The sequence below is a fragment of the Micropterus salmoides genome, unplaced genomic scaffold (genome assembly GCF_014851395.1).
Source record: "Micropterus salmoides isolate LMB-PRFRI ecotype aquatic unplaced genomic scaffold, ASM1485139v1 Ms_hic_scaffold_1954, whole genome shotgun sequence".
Lineage (NCBI taxonomy): Eukaryota > Metazoa > Chordata > Actinopteri > Centrarchiformes > Centrarchidae > Micropterus > Micropterus salmoides.
The window spans coordinates 1-27,153 of NW_024041100.1; the positions used below are offsets into that span (position 1 = coordinate 1).

General features: G+C 42.5%; 1 long non-coding RNA gene across 1 annotated transcript; it reads right to left on the reverse strand.

The window, feature by feature from the left end:
* Nucleotides 1–1,123: 1,123 nt before the first annotated feature.
* On the reverse strand, nt 1,124–27,153 carry LOC119911194. Its single transcript, XR_005445829.1, has 3 exons — nt 27,055–27,153; nt 6,092–6,153; nt 1,124–1,204 (listed from the first exon to the last, which is right to left on the reverse strand). It is a non-coding gene; the product is annotated as an uncharacterized LOC119911194 (long non-coding RNA).

The window sequence follows — 27,153 nt, forward strand, 5'->3', positions numbered from 1 at the left end:
ACTGATGATAGCTGAAGAAAGAGTAAAAAACAAACATGGAAGGAAAAGAAAATCTGCTAACAAAAAAAAACTTAATTAGACTAAACGGTAGGGCAAATTTTGTCGAAATTGCAATTGGTCTACTGCAATTTTCAAATCGCAGACGTTGCAGTATTTTTTATAGTTTATATAACTAAAATATAATTATAAAAATATTGTTGTGCTACAGAGATGTCCTGGTGTATCATATATATCATATTCTAGAGACTTGAGAAAACATCTTTGTTTGGTACAGATGTACACAAAAATAATAAATCCATAATAAATTTTTAATAGGTTTTACATGAAAATGAGAAATTATGTAAAAATGCAAATCATATCGCAATTGCGATATCAGTCAAAATAATCACAGTAAAATTGTTGAGCCACAGGCAACGTTTTATCAGGCCTAAAAGACGAGGCTTTTCTCGTTAGTAAAGTTAGGGAGATATCATCCAGTGTGCCGATAGTCTGCTGTGGACCTTGCTAAAAAATAGAATGGTTGTGCACACAGCTTCCCTTCTATAGAAAACAATCATGCCATTAGTTGTTACGCAGTCCTTCTATCAAGGCACCATCTCAGTATTTCTACACACTTCTTTCTGTCTCAAAGGTGGGTCGTCTATATCGGCACGCTCAGCCCAGCTTGCCAACCTGCTTCTCTCCTCTTACCCACTGTCTCCGTGCTTGCCGCTGTAAGCCGAAAGGTCACTCCTGTTTAATTTTCCGACAGCTCCTGTTTTATCTCTCCACTTAACTCTATCGCTCTGTGTCAGGCTTGCTAAGACAAAAGACGTTCTCAGTTTGGCTGCCTTCACAGTGGGCTAGCCTCTAAAGCACTGTGTTCAGATTGTCATCGGAGTGGAACCAAACTTTGAAGAGAACAAAACATGGGGGCAATCCAATACAACCTGTGCATTGTTAGAGGGAAACATTGTCTCAACATGAGTGGAGAGGCAGGGTTTTCCCACTGAGTCAAAATCCTTCTTTTGGCCAACACTTCAAAACAGGTGAATAAATGCTAATATTGGCACACTCCACCTTCATTTGTAATAGTTTGCTTTAGTGAATTTAAAGTATAACGTAAGATTAGAGAAATTTTTTGTGTGTGTGCTTGTGCGTCCATGTCAGCCACTTACATCCACTTCACCTTGGTCAATCACATAGAAGTTGTCTCCTTCATCGCCTGGAGGGAAGAAAAAAAGGGAGAACACAGGACTTTGTGTGTGAGAGCAGAAAAAGCAGGACTTGGAGCCAACAGGAAAGCCTACTCTTCCTATTACTTCCACCTCCTGCTTAAGTTCTCAAAAGGTGGATTTTAAACCATTAAACCAAAATGGGTGCATTAAGGGATTAAAATCATTTGTCAAACACTTGGAATACCACTCTCTGTGAGCTGGGGGAAGAAAAATAGGTTGATAAATTGTTGGGATTTATCTTTCCCTAAACTTCTACATCAACACACACACTGTCCTCCTCATGTCTGTCAACTATATCCCTCCTTAAAAGAACAACTGTTGAATTTCTTGTCTTACTATCATTTTTCTGGGTCTTTACAAACTGAGGGCCTCTAAAAGCTTCAGGGCGACCCAGAATGCATATTTCACTAGGCCTGCCAATATCTCTGTGATATAGGGCTCTTGCCATCAGAAAGTTGCAAACAGCAGTGCTCATTACTGCTGCTTGTGTAGCCTAGTAGTGGAAACTCTGAAACAGCGATGCCTGAGAATGCAGAGCTACAACACCTCAGTACAGATTCGTAGTATGCACCACAGACATCAGCTTCATTTATTCTGTTCGAGACATTGCTACTCTATATAGAAAAGTGACACAGACACATTTTCTATTAGGAAGTACTCGTACTGAGATCCATGTTTTTTCAACAGAAACAGACAAAACAAGGCTACAAAGTGTACATCCATGCTAGCAACCACATGAGGCTGTAATGCTCAATTAATGAAAAATAGAGACAACTTGGTGTTCTTAGAGCATAGGTCAAGGTAGTGTAAATACACAAATGTCAAACAGTCTTGGTTCACTGTCCCATTCAATAACTCAGCATTGCTGCAATCTCTGTGTCATTTTTGATCAAAACCTCAGCTTAGACAAACATGTTAAATCATGGTTGAATCCTGCTTTCAATCACATCAAACATTTCGAGGTCTAGACCTTTTCTTTCTGCCAAAAATCTGGAACTCTTATGCATGCCTACAGAATTAGTCGGTTAGATTATTGTAATTCCTTGCTCTCTAGTATCAGTAAGAAATCCCTCTCCCGTTTCCAGCTAATCCAAAACTCTGCTGCCAGGATCTTGACTCGGTCTAAGAAACATGATCATATCACACGATCCGATCTAGTTTACACTGGTTACCTGTTGCTTTTGAATAGATTATAAGATGTTATTGATTACTTACAAAGTCCTGATTGGCCTAGGCCCAATTTATTTAGCAGATCTTTTAGTACCTTATGATAAATAACTGTTTTTTGTAAACCACTTTGTAACTGTGAAAGTTGCTATATAAATAAAGTTTATTATTATTATCATTAACACAAGCCGGGAAAAAATGTTTGGTTTGCGGACTGGATCCCTCTTCTTTCTTTACCAAGGGCATGCTGAGTTTTCGAAGCGAACCCTAACCCTTGAATCGAGCAATGGGATCTGGTTGGTTGATGTCTGCTAAAAGCATCCAGTCTGGAGATAAGGCTGAAAAATGGTAAAGTGTTCCTTTAATTATGCTATCCATTACATAGGGATCAAGGGAAATTATTGAAAAGGACTGACAGGCACATACACATGAGCACTGTGAAGCGCTCCCTGCATCTACCTCTTACAATAAATACAACTCCATTCAGAGGTACAAGTTGGTAATTATGTGTGAGTCTATATGACACAAGTATGCATGTGTGCTTCTCTTAGGTACCGGGGTGAGGGTGTATATGACTGTGTAAATGTGTTTCTTATGTGTATGTTCACCTGAAGACTTGAAAGGCTGAGCGCCCTGTGTGTAAAGTTCACAGGAGTTCACACGGCTAATTAATACTGAGTGGAGAGGGCTCGTTAATCATACAGCTCTATTTGTCACACAAAATGCTCCTTGTCTGTCTGATGAACCTTCTCAGTGGAGACCCCAGAAACACACACACACACACATAACCTGCTGCAACTTGGCCCGCTCCTATCTCTCTCTGCCTTTCTATTCTTCTACTCTTCCTGTCTTTTATCACTTCGGTGCTCAAATCTTTGTTTTGCGCCTTTCCATCCCCCCTGTGCCTGAGAGTGCAGGCAAATATTTGACCTGAACGTGCACACACACATAGATACATAGACACACACACACACACACAGATACATAAACTAATGTTGTAGTACTCGAGACTGGTCTTAAGACCACTTTTTGATGGTCTTGGTCTCGTCTCGGACTCAGACATTGAGGACTTGGGATTTTATTTCAAGACCAGTCAAGACCATAACTTTGGGAATCAATAAATTACTTTTGCATTGTCTGATTTATTGTTAACATCCTAACTTTGATTGGATGTAAAATGTATTTCTTCAAATGCAACCAATAACCCTAATTAAAATATGTTGTTCCCCTTAACGACTGTCACCCCTACCCGCGATGGTAAGCATGGTAAAGGAGTGTTTGAGAATTCCGCATATTAGTGTGCGTCATGTAATGTGGGGAATTGGTCTCGCCCTCCCTCGGTCTTGGTCTTAACTTGGTCTTGGATTGGGCAATCTTGACAACAACAATAACATATACACACACATACACAAACACACACACACATAAAGGTAGGCTGGTGTACTCAGCATGGCCTTGTTTCGACACAAGCTAATTGTCATACACACTGTTAAGGTTCTTTGGCTTTGGTCAAAAGGAAAACATGGGTTACAACCTCTGACTTTGTGTTTTGTACCACTGCTGGTGCACCGTTAAGGCAGATGTGTCCATCTTTCAGAACTGATTTCATGTTGGAATTTGATATTTCACATGTGGAATCATACATAATATTTTCTTTTACCAACAAACCAATCGCTTATAGCTATAAAATTGGATATATGTCAGAAACAGCAGATTAAATTAACCTGATGTATTACATTAGACAGTTGATTAGAAGAAATAAAAATATCTATTCTATTCCATTTTACATTATGATAGAGTAAATTCTACCTTTGTTTAAATACTATCGAGGCACAGCGTCGATAACTCTTGCTGTGTCTAAATAGTGTGTGATGGACCAGTGGCAGGGGTGGGTTTTTTGAACCTGCACAGTAGTCCAGACATTAGCAATGACATCGGCGCTCTATATACTATACCACACACTATAGTGATATAACAAAGGGCTGCCTGAGACTGGGGGCCCTGCAAAGTCCGCTAGACTTATTATCACCAAATTAGGACTGATATAGCCTTCTCCTGGATGCTGTCTTAGAGTAGGTGGGAGTTATTGAGCGTGTGTGATCCAGTGTGTGTCCGAAAGCTGATAGTTTTGATTCACTCATTGTCTAAGAGAGTGTGTGCTTGTATGGCATGCTCCACAATGTAATCTATGTGATTCATTTATGCAGGTGTGAACACAGTATTATCTGAAAGTGGTCATTTGTCTGGGAGAATGTGTGTTTTCAGTGTATCAAATAGTGTATCTGTGTTCGGTAGAGTTTGAGTGGGTGAGTGGGGGGTGGGGGTTACTGGAAAAAATACAGTCTGGCCCTGCTAAGCTCTGTGTTCCTTCAAAGTCCAGGGATGTCTGGAGTGAAGGCTTTGACGACTGTGGTTAGGCAGAGGAGAGGGACCTGATGTCTGGTGCAGACAGGGGCAATGTGTGGGGCTTTGGTATTTTTCTGACCATGGAATTCACTTTGTCTGTGTTTTTTTAGTGCCCAGTGTAGAACACATGGCGTACAGGTTAGAGAGAGGCGCAAACAGATAGGAGGTTCATTCAAATAAGGCAGTGCAAAGGAAGTTGTTGGTATTTGCTGAGAATAGATGTCGCAGAATACCATGTTTCTGGTGCAACGCTGATCTGCTTGGATTAAATGCTTGGCAATAATGGTTAAATGTAAATAAACATTTTTAATTAAACCACTAGATGTGATTAAATACGCATAAAAAAATTATGTTAAACGTGGTTAAAGGAGAAACATCTGTAAGTCTGCATTTAACTATAAGTTAAATAGCTGCTTTATACTATATGAAAAGCTTCTTCTGCAGTTCATTAAATCCCTGCAGACATCTGAAGGCAGCAGTGCCATTAGGCACAGCCATCTACCCCATTTACACCGATTAAATTAAATGCAAATGACAACAGGCTGCTACAGAACAACCACATACACCTCTACACACACGAGACTGGTTGGCTATATTTGCACATTTTTTTCCTTAGTGCACTATACAGTACAAACACCAAACAACAAATTATTCTCTCCAGCGTCTTGTCTTTGGTCTGGAACAGGCCAGAGATTCCCATCCTCAACCTCCTTTTCTACCTCCTCCTCCCCCTCCTCTTCCGCCCTACTCTTGCTCTGTCTCTTCTTACTCTTCTTCCTCCACCTCCTCATCTTCCTCCTATCCCATCTCCTCCTCCAACTCCTACTGTTCCTCTTCCTTCACCTCTTACTCCTCTCCTCCTCCTCCTCTCTGGTGTCCTCTGCCTCTTCCTTCAGGTTTCTCTGGATCCATTGTTCAAAACTGAATGAACTGACTCTGGCCCTTTTATCTATCTATTGAAGGTTTTGATTGATGTGTTATCAGTTATGACTGTTTCTGTTTCCACCTGGGTAGCTGTGTGCTAATTGAGCTCACCCTGTGCTGATTGAGTGAACAATATTGAATGTTAGTGTTTTCTCAATGACCAGATGGTGTAGGCAATGAGAAATGAACGGATTTGTGTGTAGAGTTTAGGGAAATGGGTGTACGAAAAAGTTTTGGTTATGGTTTTGAAAGTTTAGTTGTAAAGCCTGGTTAAGCAAGTGAGAAAAACTGTAATCACCACACCCTCAGATCTATTTAACTATTATTAATTCCTGAAACCCACATATACTGTTGCACATGATTTTGTTTATACATACCTTGCTGGATAACTGTTTCCCCTGCAATGTGAGTGACTGGGAACATGGCATCAAATATGTCACTGAAGGAAAAGAAACAGAGAGGGAGAAGGAGAAGGAAAGGAGAATACAGTTATAACCAACATACATGCTATTATGGCGCACACACAAGATTTGTTCTGTGGAAGAGATAATGGTAAGACGGAGCAGCCGTCATCACTGTGTCAACTCTATCCCTCAGTATACCACAGCCAAGGGGACAGTCCTCATTCCGCACACACAAGATACCCGAATGTGTAATCACCAAACAAACCCACTATCTTCAGTTAAAAGAACAAACATATGCCAATGAGAACATCGGTTTAACGGTTTAATCCACCACAGTTTTGTTCATTGTCAGGCTCAAAAACATAAACAATATACACTATAATTGTTAAATAATGATTACTACTTATCTATTACTACTGGTGCTTAGACTGAACTTTGTGAACTTTGTCAAGTACCAAACATAAGAGACATTATCACCAGATAAATCAGCATTACAAAGCTTAGCCACTTTCTCTGCATCTTTACACTGTATTGGAACTGCACATTGGCTTAAACACGACTCTGTGTTGATTCAGCACATGATCAAAGCCTTTATCTCTGAGTGTATCTTTAGAAGAGGCGCTGAGAAAACAAACAAAATGATGGCTGTGCCTAAGCACTTCATTTATGTCTCAGCCCGGCAGGGAAAGCGCCTGTTAGACTGTTCCTGATCGGGCTGTTTAAATGCATGAAGCCTCAGCAGATTAAAGTTCCACTGCTGAGATGTGTTGGGACAAGAGAAAACTCAGTATCCTTCCTCTCCTCCTCCCTCCAAGGTATTTATCTATCTAACAGTTACATACCTCTCGTCTAAAAGAGAAATATAGGAAAAAAAAACAATAAAAGAAGGTCAGGCATATCAAAGGCTTACAAGACCTGCTGAGTGAATGTGGGGCAAGTTACAGCCCGTTCTCCGTTATGTTTCTGTGTGTGTGTGTTGTCACTGAACGTATGTGTTTACACCAGTGTGTCTGTGTCTGAGTATATTTCTATGAAAACACACAGGTTTGCACAAAATACCGTGTGGGTGTTGAATATGTCTGTGCTCATGACAGTGCACTGGGCTATGCAGCACTTTGAAATGAAAGGTTTACACAGCCAAAACACCTTGCTGCACACTACAGACATAAAAGTGTTGCTTTTACATGAACTTCCCTGGTAAAAAAAACATACAAACAAATAAACTGCAGCTCAACAGATGTTGGGGAGATCTGAGGATGTTATTGAGTGATTTGGAAGTGAAAGGACCCTGCTGGTGTTTGTTTATGTGACACTGAATAAAGCAGACTTAAAAAGGTGGATTTGGGCCACTACACCCACAGGTAGGCTCTGTGCGATGCAGCTGGCCACAGACTCCCACATACACTCCAGCACACACAGTGTACACATGTGAACAAAAAAACCCACTCACTCTTTGAAGTGTCCAAGCACAGGCTAAAAGATGCACAGACACACTCTCACATCACAACCTCCATATACAGTAACACGTGTGCTACATGCAACCAGTACACACATATGTAAGTCAAAAACATATTTAAGCATATATTAAAACACATACACTGGCACTCTCATATGACACACAACTCAAAACGCTTTGATGGTCATTAGTCAGAGCAACATCTGCAGCAACTCTCCCCACATCTGTGACCACCTGCGCTCGGCATGGAGTCTGTTTATTCAGGGAGCTTTCAGAGCAGTCGGCTTCAAGTCACGTGTAACTAGTAATGTGTAATTTACAAAAAGAGGAAATTCAACAGGAGAACAGAGTAAAAATACCATGGGGGAAATCAGCGCATACAAGTAATTAACCTTTGTGTCGTATCTTGATGTTGAAATTTCAAAATCTGTATTTAACTCAAGATAGGTTGTGCTTTGATTTGAGCCCCCTCATAGTGGTGATGGTGATGATAGTGTCGATGATGATGATGCATTGCACAGCTAAGTAGGATGCTCAAGACCCTAGACACAGTCATAGCAAGAGGATCAAAGGCAAGCGAACCTGCATTTAGGCAATTACCCTTGGCCACCTCTCTCTTTCCATGCCCTGCCTGCTGAATGCATCGGTGAGCACAACAAAGACACTTATGCAGGTAATTACTTCCCCTCGTCTCTACCTGTCTCTCTTTCCCTTTCTTAATCCCCAACTTCCTCCCTGTCTGTTCTCGATAACTTTTTCTCTTCCTTCTCCCCTCTCAATTACCCCTTTCTTCCCTCTAATTCTCTTGCTGCCCACCTATTTCTCTCATCTCTCGGTCTATCGCCCCCTTCCCCGCCTGTCCCAGATGAAGTGATTAATCTTGTCCTTTCCGCTACCTGTAGCCCCTCTGACCTTATGAAAAGGCAACGCACCCCCACCCCCCAATACAATGGATGTGCTGTTCTGAAAAAGACAGACAGAAAGAGACAGAGAGACCCCGCAGACTCTGAGGGGGTCTAAGAAGTTCACCTCCACCCTAGGGAGGAAGACAAAGCTTCTGTCATGGTTGAGCTATGCGGAGATACTTCTCTTGTTGTGGTGGCAGCCCGGCTGACGGTGAGTGTCCTGGTTTTTTCTACTTTTTATCAGTTTTTCTGTTTTTTCCCTTGGTTTCCTGTTCTCTGCCCGCCTCTCTGTGTTTTCTCCCCCGTGTGCTCTCTCTCCCTCTGCTCCTGAGCCCAGCCAACTACCTGCACCTGCAACCCATCATCCACCTCGTCAGCCTGCCACACCTGCCAGTAATCAACCTCATCCCAGCCTGTATTTCAACCCCGGTTCTCCACACCATCCTTGCTTGATCGTCGTTGCTCCATACCTGGTGCCACTCCTGTGTTCAGGCTTCCTTGTTTCTTGTTTTTTCAAACTTACCCTGTGCCTTGTCGTTGTCTCCCCCTAACCTTGTCTCTCGGTTTGTTTCCCTCCCAGGTACACTCACCCTCGTCCTCCGCTCGGCTGGGCTCATCCACTGGCCCACTCCCCTTCGGACCTCCCTCTCGGCGTCCTCCCTGTTCCCCTGCCTCTCCTCGCTTCCTCGGCCCGTGTTCCCCGGCTCCCTGGCCCCCTGTCTCCTTGGTTCCCCGTGCCAGTACTTCCCCGACGTCCTCCTCTCCCTCCACTCCAGTCCCTCTCACCCTTTTTTCCCCCAATAAACCTCCTTCCCTCTGAGTGCAGCATTTGGGTCCTCTCTGTCCACACACCACACCCCGTAACATCTCTGCAACACATGTGCATGTGCCCTCACGTACACTTACTAGTACACATGCACGCAAGAAAAAAAATGCATCCATGTAAATGCCCACTCTATTTTCATACTATCCTCGCTGACTAGGGATGCACCGAAATGAAATTCTTAGCTGAAGCCGAAACTGAATATAATGAACAAGTACATTCACATTTATTTTGCCTTTTTTTTTTTTACCATTGCATAAATTAAATCGTCAAAATGTGCTTTACTCAGTGTACATCTGTACCAAACAAGTCTCTAGAATATGATGTGTACGCCAGGACATCTCTGTAGCACAACAATATTTCATTTAAAATTATATTTTGACAAACATATAACCTATAACAAATACTGCAAGGTCTGCGATTTGAAAATTGCAGTAGACCATACTGCAATTTCGACAAAATTTGCCCTACCGTTTAGTCTAATTAAGTTTTTTTTTGTTAGCAGATTGTCTTCTTTTTTCCTTCCATGATTGTTTTTTACTCTTTTCTTCAGCTATCATCAGTGTTAGGTAGTTTTGTGAAAGATCTGATATCCAATGTATGATAATCTCACTCTCACAATGGAGGCTTTTTAGTGGGGAACACTGTTTTGTTATCACCACTAATACTACAGCCTGTGGCTTGTCTCTTTTCAACGAGTCAGTGTGTTGAAACCACTGTAGTTAGTTTTAAAGAAGAGCCTGTCCTTTTACCACAAGCTGGTCTTTACAACTCTCATTAAGTTGTGTAACCTTAACTCAGAACACAAGTTGGATGAATTTTGTTGCAGCAACATATCCTATACTGATATTTGACATTAACAATCTTTTTGTAAATGTGCTTTTACTCAGTGTTTCCCACAGGATTTGGAGAGACTATGGGGGACAGGTCTGAGACCCGAGAAGGTCCGGTAAAGTAAATTACATGTGTCTATTAACTTTTAATGGACACATGTAATATGTTTTATACTTTCTGTGAATATAATCCAGTTAGCCTAATCTTATTTCCATCCTGTATAGACACTTGAAAACCGGATATTTTCACATGTGTATCCTCGTGCTAAATTCATCAAGTCGGACCCATATATAATGTTATATATATATATAATGTTGTATGTGGTTCTTGTATCGCGCAACATGGAGACTTCACAGCCCTCACGTAGTGCACTCCTAATTTAGGTGCGGCTAGTTTAATCACCTTCTCATAAACAAGTGACAGAAACACTCAAAGCAGGTTGCCTTTTCTAAGAAGTCAGCCACAGATGGAGTAGATGTGCTAGGAGACAATTCAGCAGAACAGTGTCTGCAAACGGCGATTTTTTTGTCATTCTTGGACACATTAAAATGCTTCCACCTTGCCAAAATGTCAATGTAATGGTTCTGTAAAATTTTTTGGTCTTTTGGATTATTAGTCTGAACACTGAAAGTGCTTTTTTTGCTATTTTCGGCCGATTAATTTCAGTGGCCAAACATTCGGTGCATCCCCATCGCTGATATGTTATATGTTTTAATGTCTGCAACCTTGTAAATTGTGCTGCTGCCTGTCTTGGCCAGGACGCTCATGGAATTTCAATGAGTTTTCTTTCTGGTTAAATAAAGGTAAAATAAAAAATAATATCATCAAATGACAACAATCACTCAACCCCCCTGTGCACACACACAGTCCAGATGACATCATATAGACAGTACATTGCCCGTATATATGTATATATGTGTTTGTTTGTAGCACATGGAGTTTCACTAGAGATAATGACACTTGTGTATTATCTGAGGGGCTAATGTGTCGGTGAAGCAGCAGTTTTAAGTTCAAGAGAGAAACTGATGACGCCAAGATATTCAGTCAATATCAAAATGAATGCAATTAGAAAAAAAGAGACACCTTTGTGTTACGCCCTGCCCTGCCCTGTGTTGTGCTCATCGTGAAACTGTTAACCAAACCACACTAAAATGCAGCTGCCGCCTTGGGCTGCAAGTTGTACACCACTGTGAGAATCTGTACACATGCATGTATGTGTGCGTTTGTGTGGGAATGATAGGAAAAGTTTATGTGCACCTTCACTCTCTAACACACATGCACACAACAACGCAGCAACAGCCTACTATTGTTCTCAAACACCCATAAAAATGCGGTTAGCTTAGGGATTTCAGTCATTAATGAAATAAAATCAGGCCTGCTTGTTGTAGCTGGATCGCTTGTTGTTCTTCCTAGTTGGCGTGGATGGCCTCTCTCGCTCACCTCTTCCCTCCTTCTTTATCTCTCCTACAACACAGCTGTTTATTTGTTCAGCAGCAGACGCCTTATCTCTTACATTACTACCTCAACACACAGCGCTGCTATTATGCCATTAACACCAAAGGACTCTGGAACAGCGCGGCGTGCTGCCATGTCTTTGTTTTGCTGAATGGGCCACAGAATGTTGAGTTACACAAGCGCTTAATGGGGAACCCGTCCAGAATGATTGCTCGTCTGGGTGGAAGAGGTTTTGCAATAACCAAAACAATCAACAACTGCACCACATACGGGAACTTCCCAGCTCTCCATGTTGCGTCTTGGCAGCGATGTGCCACTGGTTTGGCTGGCACAGTGTTCATGCCTTAAGTGCCTGAAGGATTAATTTTCACTACCACAGTTGATACTAATTCAGATTGCTGATTCTGGCAAATCAGAACAATAGTCTTTGTTTAGTAAGTCTACACAATTCCCTGATATAAGTAATGACCTGAGGGCACTAAATGTACTCTCGATTTACATAATATGTATACGTTTTGTAGACTAACAAAAGCAGCAGGGTGACCTTCACTTGGAAAAGCAAAGGTTCAACAAAAATCTGATCTGATAGAGAAAAACAAATCCCCACAGGGATCAACTAAAGAGGTTACAATGATCTGTCTAATAAACACCTGCGAAAAGTTAAAAAAAAAAAGTTTCATCACTTTGTTACATGATACGTTATACATATCTTGGTAAGATGCCGATGGAATAATGAGTAAGCCGTGAAGTGGAAATATGGTTGATTGTGTTTTCAGCAGTCCTGCCAGCTGGTGTTCCCCAATGCCTGAGTGACCTGAGGAACAGAATTTATGCTGCATACCTACTATAGTCTACCTAGAATTAAAAGCTCACGAAGGACCGCCATGATGCACTGTGCACATTCTCAGCAACTTTAACTAAAGTGTCAGGTTACTATGATTAACATGTCAGCATAATGTGTAAAGCACAAGCAAACTGACAAAAAAAGCATGAAAACATAAATTAGACTTTCCTTGATGATGGCAGTTAACAGAATTGTTTACTAGCCTGTTGTGTGACTCATTGTGGGCATATCGTAGTGAGATGGAAAACAGCTTTATGAGGCTGACTAAGTGATGTAAAGTTTAATGTTTAGAGTTTAAAGTTGAGGACAAACAGCCAAAGTTACTCACATGGAACAACCACTGAGCTCTGTTAGTGTGGACACAATGACATTTGCTGTTTTTTTCCCCATCTAATTACATAAACCGGTATGCACATAGAAGCACGTATACACACTAATGAACTCCCATGCAGACAGACACACACCACTGACAATAGTATGAGCGAGTGAGTAAGAGAGAGAAAAAAGGGGGAGATGAAGGAGGTATAATTATAAAGCACTGAAGCATTCAGGGAGGATATTTATGACATGAAAGCTCTTGGCACGCGCCCTGTCTCTCCCTAGAGGCCTGGCGAAAAATGGAGGGACCAGACTATGTCAGCTACTCTCGATTTCTTTTTATCAGCCTCCAAACTGGCTGAGAAAACCCCAGCAGTGTTTGTTGTGTCTTACTTGGCCAAGACACACTACAAAGATCCCCTCCAACCACCAAATCACAACCGTAGTCCACTTTTAAAACTACAGTGGCGATATTGAATAATCTCATTGGGCAAGGTACTTCATAATACAACAGCTGCAGAATGATTTCAGCAGGGGCCAAATGAAGAAAACATGTATTTTAATAAAACATTTTAGAACAGTTGTTGTTATTTTGTAACTACTGATTTAACTGGGCTACACTCCACAGATTGCTTCCCTCCTACAGCCATCACATATCAGTACAGTACAGTCAGCTACAGTCCTGTTAATTTCAATTCACATATCTTGTGACTGAAAGACAAGTTGAATATGGTTGTTTCTGGTAAACTAGGTTTTTCTTGCACATCATAAAGTCTTATTGGCAGATGTGTAGGATCAAAAATTCTTGAGGGAGAAGGAACCATAGAGTAGGGTAAACACACTGCAAGTAGCAATTTTAATCTAGCACACACATTTCAGGCTGCAGCTTGTGGCTGTACTAAAGTTTGCCGTCAACTTTTGTGCAGATGTTCAAAAATACCAAAGCTACATAGCGTTATTTGTGTGCACACCGGTGAATATTTACCCTCTGCCCATCTTAAAATATGCCAGATTGAGCTTATTTTTTTAATGATTTTACAAGGTCTTACTATTTGCCTAAGCTGATGTGAACTAGCTTATACTGAGTGTACAGGCAACCATGCAGCACAGAGGTGGTCCTGGAGGTTTACAGGTGGATGTAACAGTTTATGGCTGGTGGCAATGACCACTTAGAGGTGGTCAACAATGTGGGAGGGGAGAGGAGGCCAGGCAAGGAGAAAGAGAACCCTCACTTTCTAAAGCTCAAATGGCCTTTTCTCAGTCTGCCCTTGGCTTTGGTCCTCAGGGCTCTCAAAATCCAAGTCTGATAAACATCACAAGTTCCAAAGCACACTCAGTGTTCTTTTACTTTGCAATGGTCTATTAGGCACTGAAAACTTTTAAATCCTGAATAGAATTTTGGACTGATATTTCTGTCTCAAAGATCTAATGGGGGCTAATGTTTGCATACATGGAGGTCTAAAGAGGTCTAGTTAGAGTAAGCTGTGTGATTAAATGTTGAAAGTTGTATTTAAAACCAACCGACTGCAGGGAGCACACTGTGTTAAACCCACACACCTGGCCCCGCTTGGGTTTATAAGGCGTGTAAACCTGGATGCATCCTGTGGCCTCAAAGTGTAGACGTGTGTCTCAATATGTGTGCTTTGCAGTACCAAAACACCTGAGGGCCAGCGCATTTATGCTGGAGATCTGTGCGACCTGTGCACTGCTGCTAAAACCTGCTCCTGCAATGATCAGACCACCTGAGAGAAAGAGAGAGTTCAGTCTAATCTGTATTTTCAAGAGTTTATACAGTGAATAACCTTGCAAGTCTGAAAAGCTGATTATATACATACCAGACCAGTCAACAAACTATAGGACAGGTTTAGCTGAAGATTTAATTAACACCTATACAAACTATAGTGGCTGTTATTGATATACAGTGAACCATAATTATGCAACTGCATGGCCCATTTCTCAGCTCAAATGTATTCAATTATGGTGAATAGCTGTCAGCTGCCAACTTTTTCCAGTTTGAAAATGCAAATCAAAAGGTCGCTGACAGCTAAGAAAGTGGTGCATTTATCCAATGAAATGTTGCAGGATGAAGTAGTGAGCTGTCAAACCATGGCATCGCTAGGCAGTGAAATATTCTTTACAGATGTGCTTACAAAAAAAACACACACTGTGAATGATTCAAACAAACACCTAAAAACACCTTGCAGGGAGGGATGGTCAATGTGGAGAAAATAATAACTGACACAGTAGCTTTCCTGAAACCTTTGAGCCTAACTGAAGCAGTAGTCGTCAGATAGAATATCAGACTGAACTACCACTGACCTCGAACTGGCACCTTGGACTCTGCTAGCCTGCCAATGCCAACTTCATGAGAGGGCAATGTGCCCTTATCACCTTCTCACCGTGCCCAGTACCTAGCTTTTCTTGCACTGTTGTGTTGCTGGCATGGCAATGGGAAAGCCAAGGTTGGAAGTGTTGGTTTAGATGGGAGAAAAAGTAGAAACACAGAGAGAGAGAGATAGAAACAGAGAGATTTATTCAGGAAAGGCATGGGCTGTTAAGAAGCAAAATACCAGACAGCTTAGGCCTTCTACCAGACACCTTGTTCACCATTGCTCGTACACAAACAAGCAAACACACTCACTCACATATCCAAGCTTAAATAAGCTTTTTACAATGTCTGCTGTCAGTTTTAATTGTGGCAGTAATGACGGTGCCAGCCTCATTCCTCTGCTGTGACTACTGCTTGGAACATACCCACCCAACATACACACACACACACACATTCAAACTAGCATCATGGAGGTGAGAGATAGAGTTGCATGGCAGTGGAAGAAAGGACCTGTCTGAGGAGGAAAAGAGTCAGAAAGAGGGAGTGGTTGATAAGAGCATGTGAGGAGAAATGAGGATGTGTTACAGGCCAGAGAACAAACATCAAACTTTGACAGTATCATGATTGTAGGTATTTCAAAATCATTGGATTATTTGTATGTTACTGCCAGTGTTTGAAGTGCCAGTACTCCCTACTCTTTATTATACTGTATGTTGGCGTGTGTTACGAAGCTTAACTCGACACTTTATGTTGTGTGCAGAGAGAGTGTATATGAGAGACAGCTGGAACAAGCAAGTGAGTGAGATGAGGTGCTGAGCGAATAAATCAAAAATCAAAAATCAATATGTGGCGGTCAGCGTTGGTACTGTGGCAGGCCGCCACAAAAAATCAATGTATGGGAAACACTGGAGTGATGACGTAAACCTGCTAGGGCTGGTCAGTGTGAGCGCAGGCCAGCGAGGGAGTGGGGAGATCGTGCTCGGGCACGGTACAAGGCAACCGGGCCTAGTGTGAGTATGCCCTTAGTGCCCCCTGGGTAATGCAGTTTATGTAGGACCATTTTGAATCGCACAGACAACCTGATATGAAGAGAGCAGAAAAGTGCAGAGGAAAAAGTCACGGTTCGCCAAAGAGTAGCATGTAAAAGTGCCGGTACTGCATACCGGTGAGTACCGGCCCATTTCAAGCACTAGTTACTGCTGAAAATAGCTGAATTATTTCCCTGGCAAAGTACCGGTCATACAGTACAGCTGGCGTGTGGGTCCATATCTAATGTATTTCCTCCTTCTCTCCTGTGTCATTAAAGATTTGAGCTGGATTAGCAAAAGGGATAAAAATAAAGTCTGACTCACATTCAGCTGAATCTCAGTCTACATTGCTGGCCTTCACCCCTCTTTTGCTGTGGGTGTTCATCGTGACAAGGCTCTTTTACAGGCCTACCTGATGATCCAACACACACTATCTGCTGATGCAGCCATGATGTCAGCCTCAAAACATCACAAACATGTCCAACCCTGCAGTCTCTCCCCTGCTTTCCTCTCACTTTCTTTCCTTTTACCTTGTTGCATTCGGTCAGTATAAAGATTAGGCAGCTGTGTAGTGATTAACTACTAAAATGTCCACTTTCCTCTGCTTACTTTAACCCATTTTCCTCATGTGGTCTGTCTAGATCGCATTTTCATTACTCATGCATTTTCGCACTTTCCTAATGCCCCCTGTCTCCGTTGTTTGTTGCCCCCGGGCAGGAAAAAGCGAGCTCTTCCTCCACTTAGAGGGAAAGAGGGTCAGGCTGAACCAGGCGCTGACAGGACTAAGCCTCTGCCTCACTGATGTGTCTACAGGGGACGTGTCACTGGTATGAGGGAAGGAGAGAGAGAAACAGATTTAGACAGATTAAGAGGTAGACTTATTCCCTTCCTCAGAGATAGAAAGGTGTAATTCCCCTGAATGCACACAAATGTATTATACACAGAAAATACAACCATTGTGTACACATGCCAAGATTTGTTTCTCCCTCTCTCACTCTCTCTCTCTCTCACACACACATATCCTGACACGTCGCTAAACATCACAAGACATGCCGCTGTCCCGCGGGCATGTCTTTTCCTTTCCTCCCTCCTCTGCCCTCCCCTCCCTCCCTCATTCCCACCTCGCTGAGGACAAGCACTGGAACAAGATAAGCATTTGAGAAGCAGATCGGGACACAAATTGTCCTTTGTTGGGGTTTAAACCTGAGAGGTGTTTACACAACACGGCACATTATACGAGCACGCTCAAACACATAAGATATACACGCTGAAACTGAGACAGAGAGAAAACTCTGAAAATGCCGCAGGGGCCGAGGAACACGGGAGGGGAGGATGACTAGATGGAGAAAAGTAAAGGACGAGGTGGAAATGCTTAAGGCTAAAACTGTACACTGTTCTCATGTGTATGCAAATGTGTACAAACCTCATCCACCAGCGCTCTGGGCAGTGAGGTAATAGGTGCACTGGGTGCATGTAGGGGAGAGAAATAGTTGACATTCAATAGCTGACATCTGACTGACGTAAGGCCTTTCCTGCTGTAAACAGACAGCTTAATCAGACACACGGCCTGCAAGCCTGGACAGTGTTGAGCAACCAACCAGCACCTTGTGCATAATGTGCTCATGGAACACCATGGAATGGGCTAACGCTAGAAACTTGCTAACTGGAAACTTAAGTTTAATTGTAACAACAATGTATAGAAAGCTGCTGGATACAGTGAGGGACACATTTTTCTCACTCAGAACTGACAGTATGAGTTTCATTCATGATTCTTCATTTGTAAATTTAAAAGAAATACTGCTTCTCGATTTAAACAAATTTGTAGAAGGGAGGTCTGAAGCATCCTACATTCCTACACAGATCAGAAATGTAAGGTAATTTTATTACCACACCAAGTTTTGAAAGGCTCATCCAAACAAGTGAGACTGTTTTCTTAGTGATGAGGCAAGAAATTAGACCTAGATAGTGGATCACACTATCACAGCACAGAAGACAAAATATAATTACACAAAGAACAACCCCCCTTTTTTTGGCTTTGAACACAGTGAATTAATGCAAAAGTGGAGCAGATGCTGTCAAAATGCTCTTAAAACCTGGAGGTTATAATGTTTCGGAAAACCAAAAATGAAAGAGTAAAGTTGCTGAAATCATTAAAAGACGTGAAGCTTATTTGTCAGACCATTAATTGCAATAAAATCACTGAATATGATCAAGAAATGCACTGAGCTTTTACCTCTATCATCAAGTGCCACCTTATTTCCCGAATCTGTTTTTAGAAAAACCCATAACCCTGTTATAGACATGTGTGTTTTTGTTGTTTCTTTGAAGGTAATCTTTTCACTCTTCACTCCTTCATCTCTCTCCCTCCCTCTCATTCACGTTTGTTTTTGTTTCTGCTTTCCCACTGTTAATCATGTGGCGTAAAAACAGTCTTGTAAGTTGTTAATGAAAATTGCAGAGAAATTATGAGTGCTTGGTGAGATGCAACAAGGCAAGACCCGCTTGGCAGTGGAGACACGTTATGTACTGTAAATAACTAGATAGCAGCATTAGTGTAGCAATGCTGAACACAAACTATCCACTTTGCTCTGCGATGGCCTAAATTCTATAACACAAGCTCCCTGAGACATTACACACTCAAACTTATCAAGCATGGAAAGGGGCTGAGCACCTCTAATCTAAATGAAACTGAACCAGAGTGACACCCACAAACCAACGAGGAGGTCATGGGAGAATCAACACGCTATAACAAGACTGTTGTCTGTGCCTGCGCACTGGAACCTATCACAGTAGCATAGACAAAGCAGACGGGATGTATACAATAGGAGGCCACGGGCCAACCCGGGCTATTCTGTATGGCGCTGGGCTGCTCTGTCCTCGGCTAATGTATGGTGGTCAGTGTGTGGGTTGTACTTTGAGCTGAGCTATAAATGTACTGAAGGGCTGCAGGAACATCATGTCCTCATAGAATGGGCAAACACTGGTTGGGAAGTCACTGTCATGCACACACACATTTACCCTACATATTCATTCACATGAAATGAAACGTGCCACTGGCCACGATCACAATCCCCCGAGTTATCAAAACTAATATATGACCACATGCACACATGCCACAGCTTAAAAGTGTTAACAGTGATTTTTTGTTATAACCTTTCTCTCTTTTATGGCACTTTGGCTGTTGAAGTGTTTGTGAGGGCGATTTTGTTTTTGTTTGAGATTTCACTACCCATTGTGGACATTTTATCCAACTGCTGCTCAGATCCAAAGCAGGGGCCAGTTTCTCTCCCATTCCCTGTTTAATGCAAAACAAATATGGGTATGCACTGTACAAGCATACAGGTACAGAAACACACATTCACACACCCCTTTTTTAAGCACTCACATGCAACAGTCTTGCATACACGTAAGTACCTGCGCATACTAATATGAAAAGGGAAAATATGTCTACACATGTGCACACATGTGCACACAACATTGATGGTATAAGCAGCTGAAAAGGCAGGGATGAATCATAGCTTGTTGGAAAACTGTCCTGCACAGACTCTGGGGTGCATTTTGGAGGGAATACAACATTCTAAAAGGACTCCAGACACTAACACTACTACATGACTCACTACTTTCTAAAGAACTGGATGGAGTGAAGGATGGAGAAAGATGACAGGGGCCGGAAGAGTCAGCAGGGGACAGGTTGAAACACAGCAGAGGGTATGAGAAGGGACAAAAGTTTCCAGCTAGTTGCATGTGTGTGGGAGACTGTGTATGTGCATGCAGAGTGCATGTATGAGTGTGTTTATATGCACTAGCATGCAAGAACGCAGCCTCGCTGATATGGACTTCCTACAAATGATGTGTTTGTGTGTATGTGCCCTGTGGTTTGCATGGGCGTAAAGGTGATGGTGTCTCAGCTGAGTTGAAGAAAGATGTAGTGTGCTGGGGGAGGTAAGACTGCTGGCCAGCAGTGCGCTGGATGGTGGTGGGGATGGTGGAGGTTCAGTCAGGCCTGCAGCTCTCCTGTGGTGAGTGACCTCAACGCCTGGCCCCTGGCATTGTGGCAGCGGCACAAAGCCATGCAGGGGATAGAGAGAGAAGACTACGCATGAATGTGGGGGAGGGACTGGATGTGAGTGTGGATGTAGATGAATTCTGAAAAGGGGAAAAAAGAGGACCACCAGGCTCTCAGGAAGAACAGGGATGAGAGTCAATGAGGGAATCAGTAAGACAGGAAACACAAACACATGCACATACAAATAGAACAAAACAACACACAACAGAAACCTGTTAATTTGTTCATGTTGCAGACTGCTGTTATTAAATAGACAACCATAAAATACAAATCACAGATGCAGTCAAACATCGTCACTACTCCACCACCTGAACACACAGAGAAAACAGGTTCCCTCTAAATGGCAGGAAGACACACAAATAACCATTAAGCGAACACACACACACACACACACACACACTACTGAAACTACAGGATACTTCCAAAATCACGAGGAAAAGAGATCTGGGTGGGAGAAGACAGACACAGTCATCTGATGCCATTCAGTGCCACCACATCCTGTTTCCTATATACTGCCAGGAAGTTACAGCCTGCAGGGGGTCACCAAAAACAAGTGCCCAAGCATGCACACAATACCAGTACAAGGACTAGCATAAGCAATTACTCAACAGATAGTTAATATCTGTATAATCTGTGTGAGGCAAAAACACCCCCTAGAGGCTGCTGTATGGTAACAACACAATGAGTGTTACCATGTGCATGTGGATGTTGGAGAATTAGATAGTGTGCAGCTGTAACTGTGCATTTTGTCAAGGTTTAGCAAAACCAAAACGTTGCCTATACTGTTAAGTTTAGAAACAGTGTGTGTGTGTATGTTTTAAATATGAACCCAACCACTGGAGCACAAGGCTCAAATTCCAAATCTATTGATATGGAGCCTGATTCAAATGAGTGAGCTATCAGGAAAAAAGATGACAGCTCTATTCATCTGATATGGCCACGCAGCACACTATCTCACATTGCACCCTCTCTGTTGTTTTGTCCCTTCGCACAGGCCTTAAATAAGCTTCCACTGCAACACAAGATGAGACGGATCTCTCTCGGGCAGTCTTTCACTTCGCTATGGTTTGTTTGTTTAAGTTTTCTGTCTCTCACTGATTTATTTATTATTGTTTTTGCACCTCTTCAGGCACACACACACACAGACAAAGAGTGCCAATACACTAAAGATGTTCCCCATCCATCGGCAGGGGCTAGTGGGGAAGGTGCAGAGGTCAGGGTTTAAGGGTCAGAGGTCAACTAATCGGTCACTTCATCAACTCATTACTCTGCTTGTTAATTAGAGGATTAAAGCAGGCAGGATGAGGTAAGAACCACCTCATTACAGTCCTTTCAACCCCAGAATTTTGATTGTTGTGTTGATTTTTCTTCCTATGGGATGGTTTAAAATTGAGTATTTTCTAGTTTTCTACATATAAAATATAAAGTACTGTATTTGCTTGATTTACAAATGGATCCTGACCTGAAAAGATTTAACAACTCCTGTTACCAGATGGCAATGTTATTTTAGAATATTGCAGACTCTGCCAAGACAGCTCCAGGAATGGGATAAACAGGGTCTCCTCATGCCTGCCAGAAAATTGATGTGGTTATACAGAGAGCAGGGCTTCTCATGTCTGCACAGTCCCCATGAGAGTGTTTTGTGGTAAGAGGGAATTAGACTAATGCAGGTGGACGGGAGGAGATAACTTGATAAGCATATATATGTATCTTATGTGTGTTTTGTTTGTGTCAAGGGAAAAATAAATGCACCTCTGACAGATTCCCCAGAAGCCTCTTCTTCTCTAAGTAATCCCTCTCCAAATGTGACCTCAAAGAATTACTCCTGTGTTTGTCCCTTCTTGCCTTCGCTGCTTCGTTGCACGCCCACATTAACTAAGTAGGAGATCAAGGTCATTTATCCAGGTGTGAAAAAAAACTGACAAACAGGCCAACATTAACACGTGCACAGTCTGCTGCTATCACAAGTCTCATTTCATATCACTTCAGTAGGAAGTTAGATAAGAAACACTATTACTGTAGAAACAGAAATAATGTGTGTTTGAACAGGCGATAGCACTTTTGTTGACCATATTAAAAGACTGATTCTCAGTGGGCATTTAACACGGGGAAGTGGTGGGGAGATAGGCTGGCAAATCTCATCTGAGGGTGCACCTGGACAAACGTGTGCGTGTGTACATATACGCACACAAGCCTGTAAACTTGATAATTTGGCCAGATATCCAAATTGGTGAAAAATAGCACGACCTGATTATCAATGCTGGGATTTCCTTATCAAAACCTTTAATCTGAAAACTATCACCTAAGTGCTGAAACCAAAACAGAGTAATCCACATGGGAAGTTGAGATAAAAGTTTCAGTCGATATGATAACAACTACTGTATGGTTACAGTATTGAGACAGGTGGTTGCAGGCTGATTTGGCTGTTAGCAAAGCAGGCTCAGCACAATCTGCACATCAAACACCTGTTCCCATCTTATCTTGTGTGCATGTGTGTCTGTTTGTGTGGGCATATCATAATGAGGTCATTATGGCAGCTAATGGGCGGCAAATGGAAGTGTCCACCCAGTGGCCCGCTGGGAGCCATACCATGGCAGACGTTCACATGTGAGTTTAGAGACCAGCCAAGGTCAAAGAGATAAACAGACAGAGATACTGTCTCCTGAGCGTACAGTACATGTTCATTCTCTCACAGTCTGTATTCCTAACAAAGCAAGATGTTTTTGCTCAGCAAAACAAAATATTCTTAACTTTGCACTATATTCACACTGCAATGCATGAGAGCTATACATACGTGTCTCTTGAAGGATAAATCTGAATAATATAGATTAAGTACAAGAAAGGTATGCGCATTAATCTCTTTATTCCAATAACTTCTGCAGCTTTCCAGCTTGTTTTAATAACAAAAACAGAGTTTAGTTGAAATCTGGATGTGTTGAGGTTTCACTTCCAGGCAGCTGAAGAAAGATGCACTACATACACACACACACACACACACACACACACGGCTGGTGGAGCTCAGAAACTTTGAGGCCATAAAGTTTGACATATGGAATGGTGTGTTAATCAAAGACTCCATGCTCCCAGCTGGAGCAGCCTCACTGGGAAAACAGTCTGACACGCATACTTGAGAATGTCCTTGTGTGTGTGTTTCTCATGATAATGTAATCCCTGTCATCCTTTGTAGTGATGGTGGTATTTTATGCACGTGTGTGTGTGTGTGTGTGTGTGTGTGTGTGTGTGTGTGTGTGTGTGTGTGTGTGTGTGTGTGTGTGTGTGTGTAAAAAGTGAGGTCTGTTTGCTCCTCTCTTGCACCAGTACAGCGGTTCTATGCATTTGTTCTCCTAAACCTCTCCACAACTTTGGCCCATTAAATCTCCATCAAAACTACTTGAAATATAGTTTATAGGAAGGATTCCAAATTTTGGGTCAATGGATATTTACAAAAAATGCATTTGCTTTATTACCTAATCACCTCAGAGGAAGCTGACAGGTAAGAGGGATGAAGGAAAGCAAGCAGTAGGGATGTAAGTTGCAGAAAGAGAGGCAGTGCCATATCTTCCTTTTTTATTTGTCCCTTCCTCTTTCCTTCTGCCTCGCAGCTTTACCTGAGCTCAGGTAGAACAGCACAACAGGTAATCTGAATGTTTGGTTTGTAGGGAAAAACATAAGCCTTTCTTTCTTGCCTCTTTCACTGAATGCCCCTCTATATTCTCTGTTTTCATTCTCTCTCCAGAACTCCAAACACACACATAAATCCTGACGTCTTTACGTTCCTGACAATGGAAGCTACGGAAACAAACATTTACAAAGTAGGATATGATCATAGCGCAGACCAGACTCGCTGTGTTTTAGTTTAAATAATATTCTGCTTGTCCTAAGATGCCCTCCAGGATATTGTTTCTCCTGCCTGGCCTATTCCTGTAATTACACATGCACGCACACGCATGCACACACACACGCACGCTCTCTCACACACACACACACACACACACACGCACACACACACACAGTCATCTCAACAGTGAGAAGACTGATAGAGCAGCTTCACTGCTGAAAGACTTCCTCTTTATACTGTATATATACAATTATTGGAAAGAATCAAATCTAATCACATACAACAGGTGGCTGATTGTCTAATTTACGCACATCAGACATTAGCCATTTTGACAGATATGTGTCAATCCAGCAACAAGGATGCATGTGATAGGTCCATTCTCCAGAACTCCAGAATAAACCAGGAAATTATTCGAACCCAACAACATACAAGCACAACATACCGCTGCTGCAGAAGCAAAAACTATTAAAACAAAAAAGTAAATTTGACAATTAAAGTAGAAGAAAACGCAGCCTCATCAATGGGGGTTTGTTATTAAGCTCAGTAAAAAAACATACTGCTTACTGAGCCAGTACCATCTCCCTGGATTCCTAGAAAGGCAGATAAGTAACTTAAGATGAGATAGATTATGAACTAGAGACAGGTTGAGAGAGAATAAGACAACAAGGAAAAAAGAGGGCTACAAAGACAAAGTGATGAGAGATGAAAGAGAGCACTAAAGAGAGTAGAGAAACAAAGAGGGCTTCATTGTTTTCTCATTACTGAAGGAGATGATAGCATAATATAGTGCTAATGGGGGAACAAATTGTGTGGCGTTCAGCTTACATAACTGCTGAGTGACTAATCACAGAAGATGTTTCCTTGACACATACACGGCTATCAGCCCTCTGTATTTTTCTTGTTCTGTCTCACACACACTGTCCTCATACAGCCATTTTGTGAATGTTTCAAGCCATTTATTATATTTGCCAATGCCAACATTCAAGAGAAGTTCGTTTTTGCATGTAAAACTAGTTTTTGATCGTAACCACCTGTCATCCAATGGTGCATGCACTGACCCATTCCCCTGATGTCGAGCACAGGCCCACACCAGGAGCAATGGTCAACTGTCACTACCTTCTCACCCAATCAGACCACATGGCCAAGAACATCTGATAACCCAAATGGCCAGCTGTTTGCAAAACGACAGAAGGGTGAGAAACAGTGAGGGAGTGAGAGACTGAGAGAGAGGACTGTGGAGTGCAGTCTCCATCTGCTAATGTGCGTCAGTCCTTGACAGTTCTGGCACATCTAAAGAAACCCATGTACTTCATACTGTGACTTCCATGCCAACGACAGAAGGCATCAACAACCAAAAATGATTACTGTGAATGAGTATGGCTTCATTTTCTGTTTTGGTGCACTTAGTAATAGTGATAAACACTACTAGATTACTGATATTGTGCAACATTAAGGATGAGTAGGCAAAAGTTTTGTGCCGAACCTTACCAATGAGAGCATGTAGTGTACTCTACAGTAACAAAGCCATGTGAAGAGGTCTGCTGGTTGCTGTGTGTTGTTTTTCGTTAATGCTGGAGGAACACATAGGCCACACATCAATAGACTTCTGTCAGTAGGGGCTCCAGGCACAACAACCGCAACACAACCGCAATGCGACCAAGCCACCCGCCAGCCAGTCGACCAACCAGCCATCCAGCATCATCAGCTGGAAGTGAAGAGTGAGGAGGAACAGAGGAGAGTGAGGGAGACTCTTAAGAGTGACAGAGAGAGAGAGAAATAGCGCATTAGAAGAAGACATAGCCAACTAACTGCCATGTCCCCGTACATCTAGCAAATCACACAAGGTTTTCACTAGCTAAGAGCCTACATTGCTGCTAGCTGCATGTTCACCCGTGAATCCCACAACAACGAGTTCCTGTGTGCACAGCATTAATGGTCGATGCTAGCTGTGTGTAGCGAGACAGCAAACATGACAGCCTGTCGACTAAATTCTACATCACGCATTTCAAGCTCTGACGATGATGCCGTTACATAGCTCGGCCTGCCAAGAGTACATTAAAACCTGATGGTTTATGGTCTACTGCCATATTTTTTTTGGTGTAACTCTAATCTGCCACATCAGCCACCCAAGGACATGGTTTTTCAGACTGTCTTGAACTATCACATGTTGCACTCTGCTCGGGGCTGCTTCAGAGGCACTGACGTGCAATCAGAGGTCTGCATGCCTGTGCCAAGGGAGCACGGTAAATTGTCAGCTGACGAAAGACTGGAAATAGTGTGTTTTGGGTTTGGTCCGTGGAGACTTTAGCCAACAGGAAAGCGCCGGTGTTTTCCTCTCCATGGGGCATAATGGATTCTCCCCGCCAATGAAACACTATTCCGGCTGGCGGGCAGGACCGCCAGCCACCTGAGAGCCTTTCCCACAACACCCCCCTCCTCTGTCAGAGCCAGACCCAGCTATCACTGGAGATCTGGGACAGATGGAAGGATGGAGAGAGGATGGCTGAAGAGAGGAGGGATGTGAAAGAACAACGAATAGGAGCAGATGGTAAGAAAAAAGGGAGGGATAAAGGGAAATTGGCTCGCAACTCTCTGTTAGATGACTATGGAGAATCTGTGATTTCTGAGCAATGTATCTGAGCACCACCGCCCATATCTGAATACACAACATGATACTGACATACACATGTTACCATAACAACCAACAACACAATGCAATACAACACACACAGACACATCGAGTTGACCCCTTACCCACCCTTCGCTGCATACCCCTCCTCTTCTTCCACATCTGTATATGTTCATCCCTCCTTCACGGTCTGTCGGCATCTCCGCAGACTTGAGATGCTCCCAAAGCAGGCAACACTGGCACACAGTGGCCACGAGAGCAATACACTCTACTGGAACAATGGCCTGTTCATGACGTTATCAGCTTACAAACATGCACTCATAGTCCACGCACACATTTGGATGGCTGGCATCACACTGGATGTTGTGCAAACCTATTAAAGAAGTCAGCGAGGTCACAAACATTTTGTACCTTCTCTCATTGTCGTCCAGATGAGCAAACAGCACATTCTTAGAGATGGCCTTGGCCAAGGCGGTCATGGTCTTGTAGTCCTTTGGTATCACCTGTGCA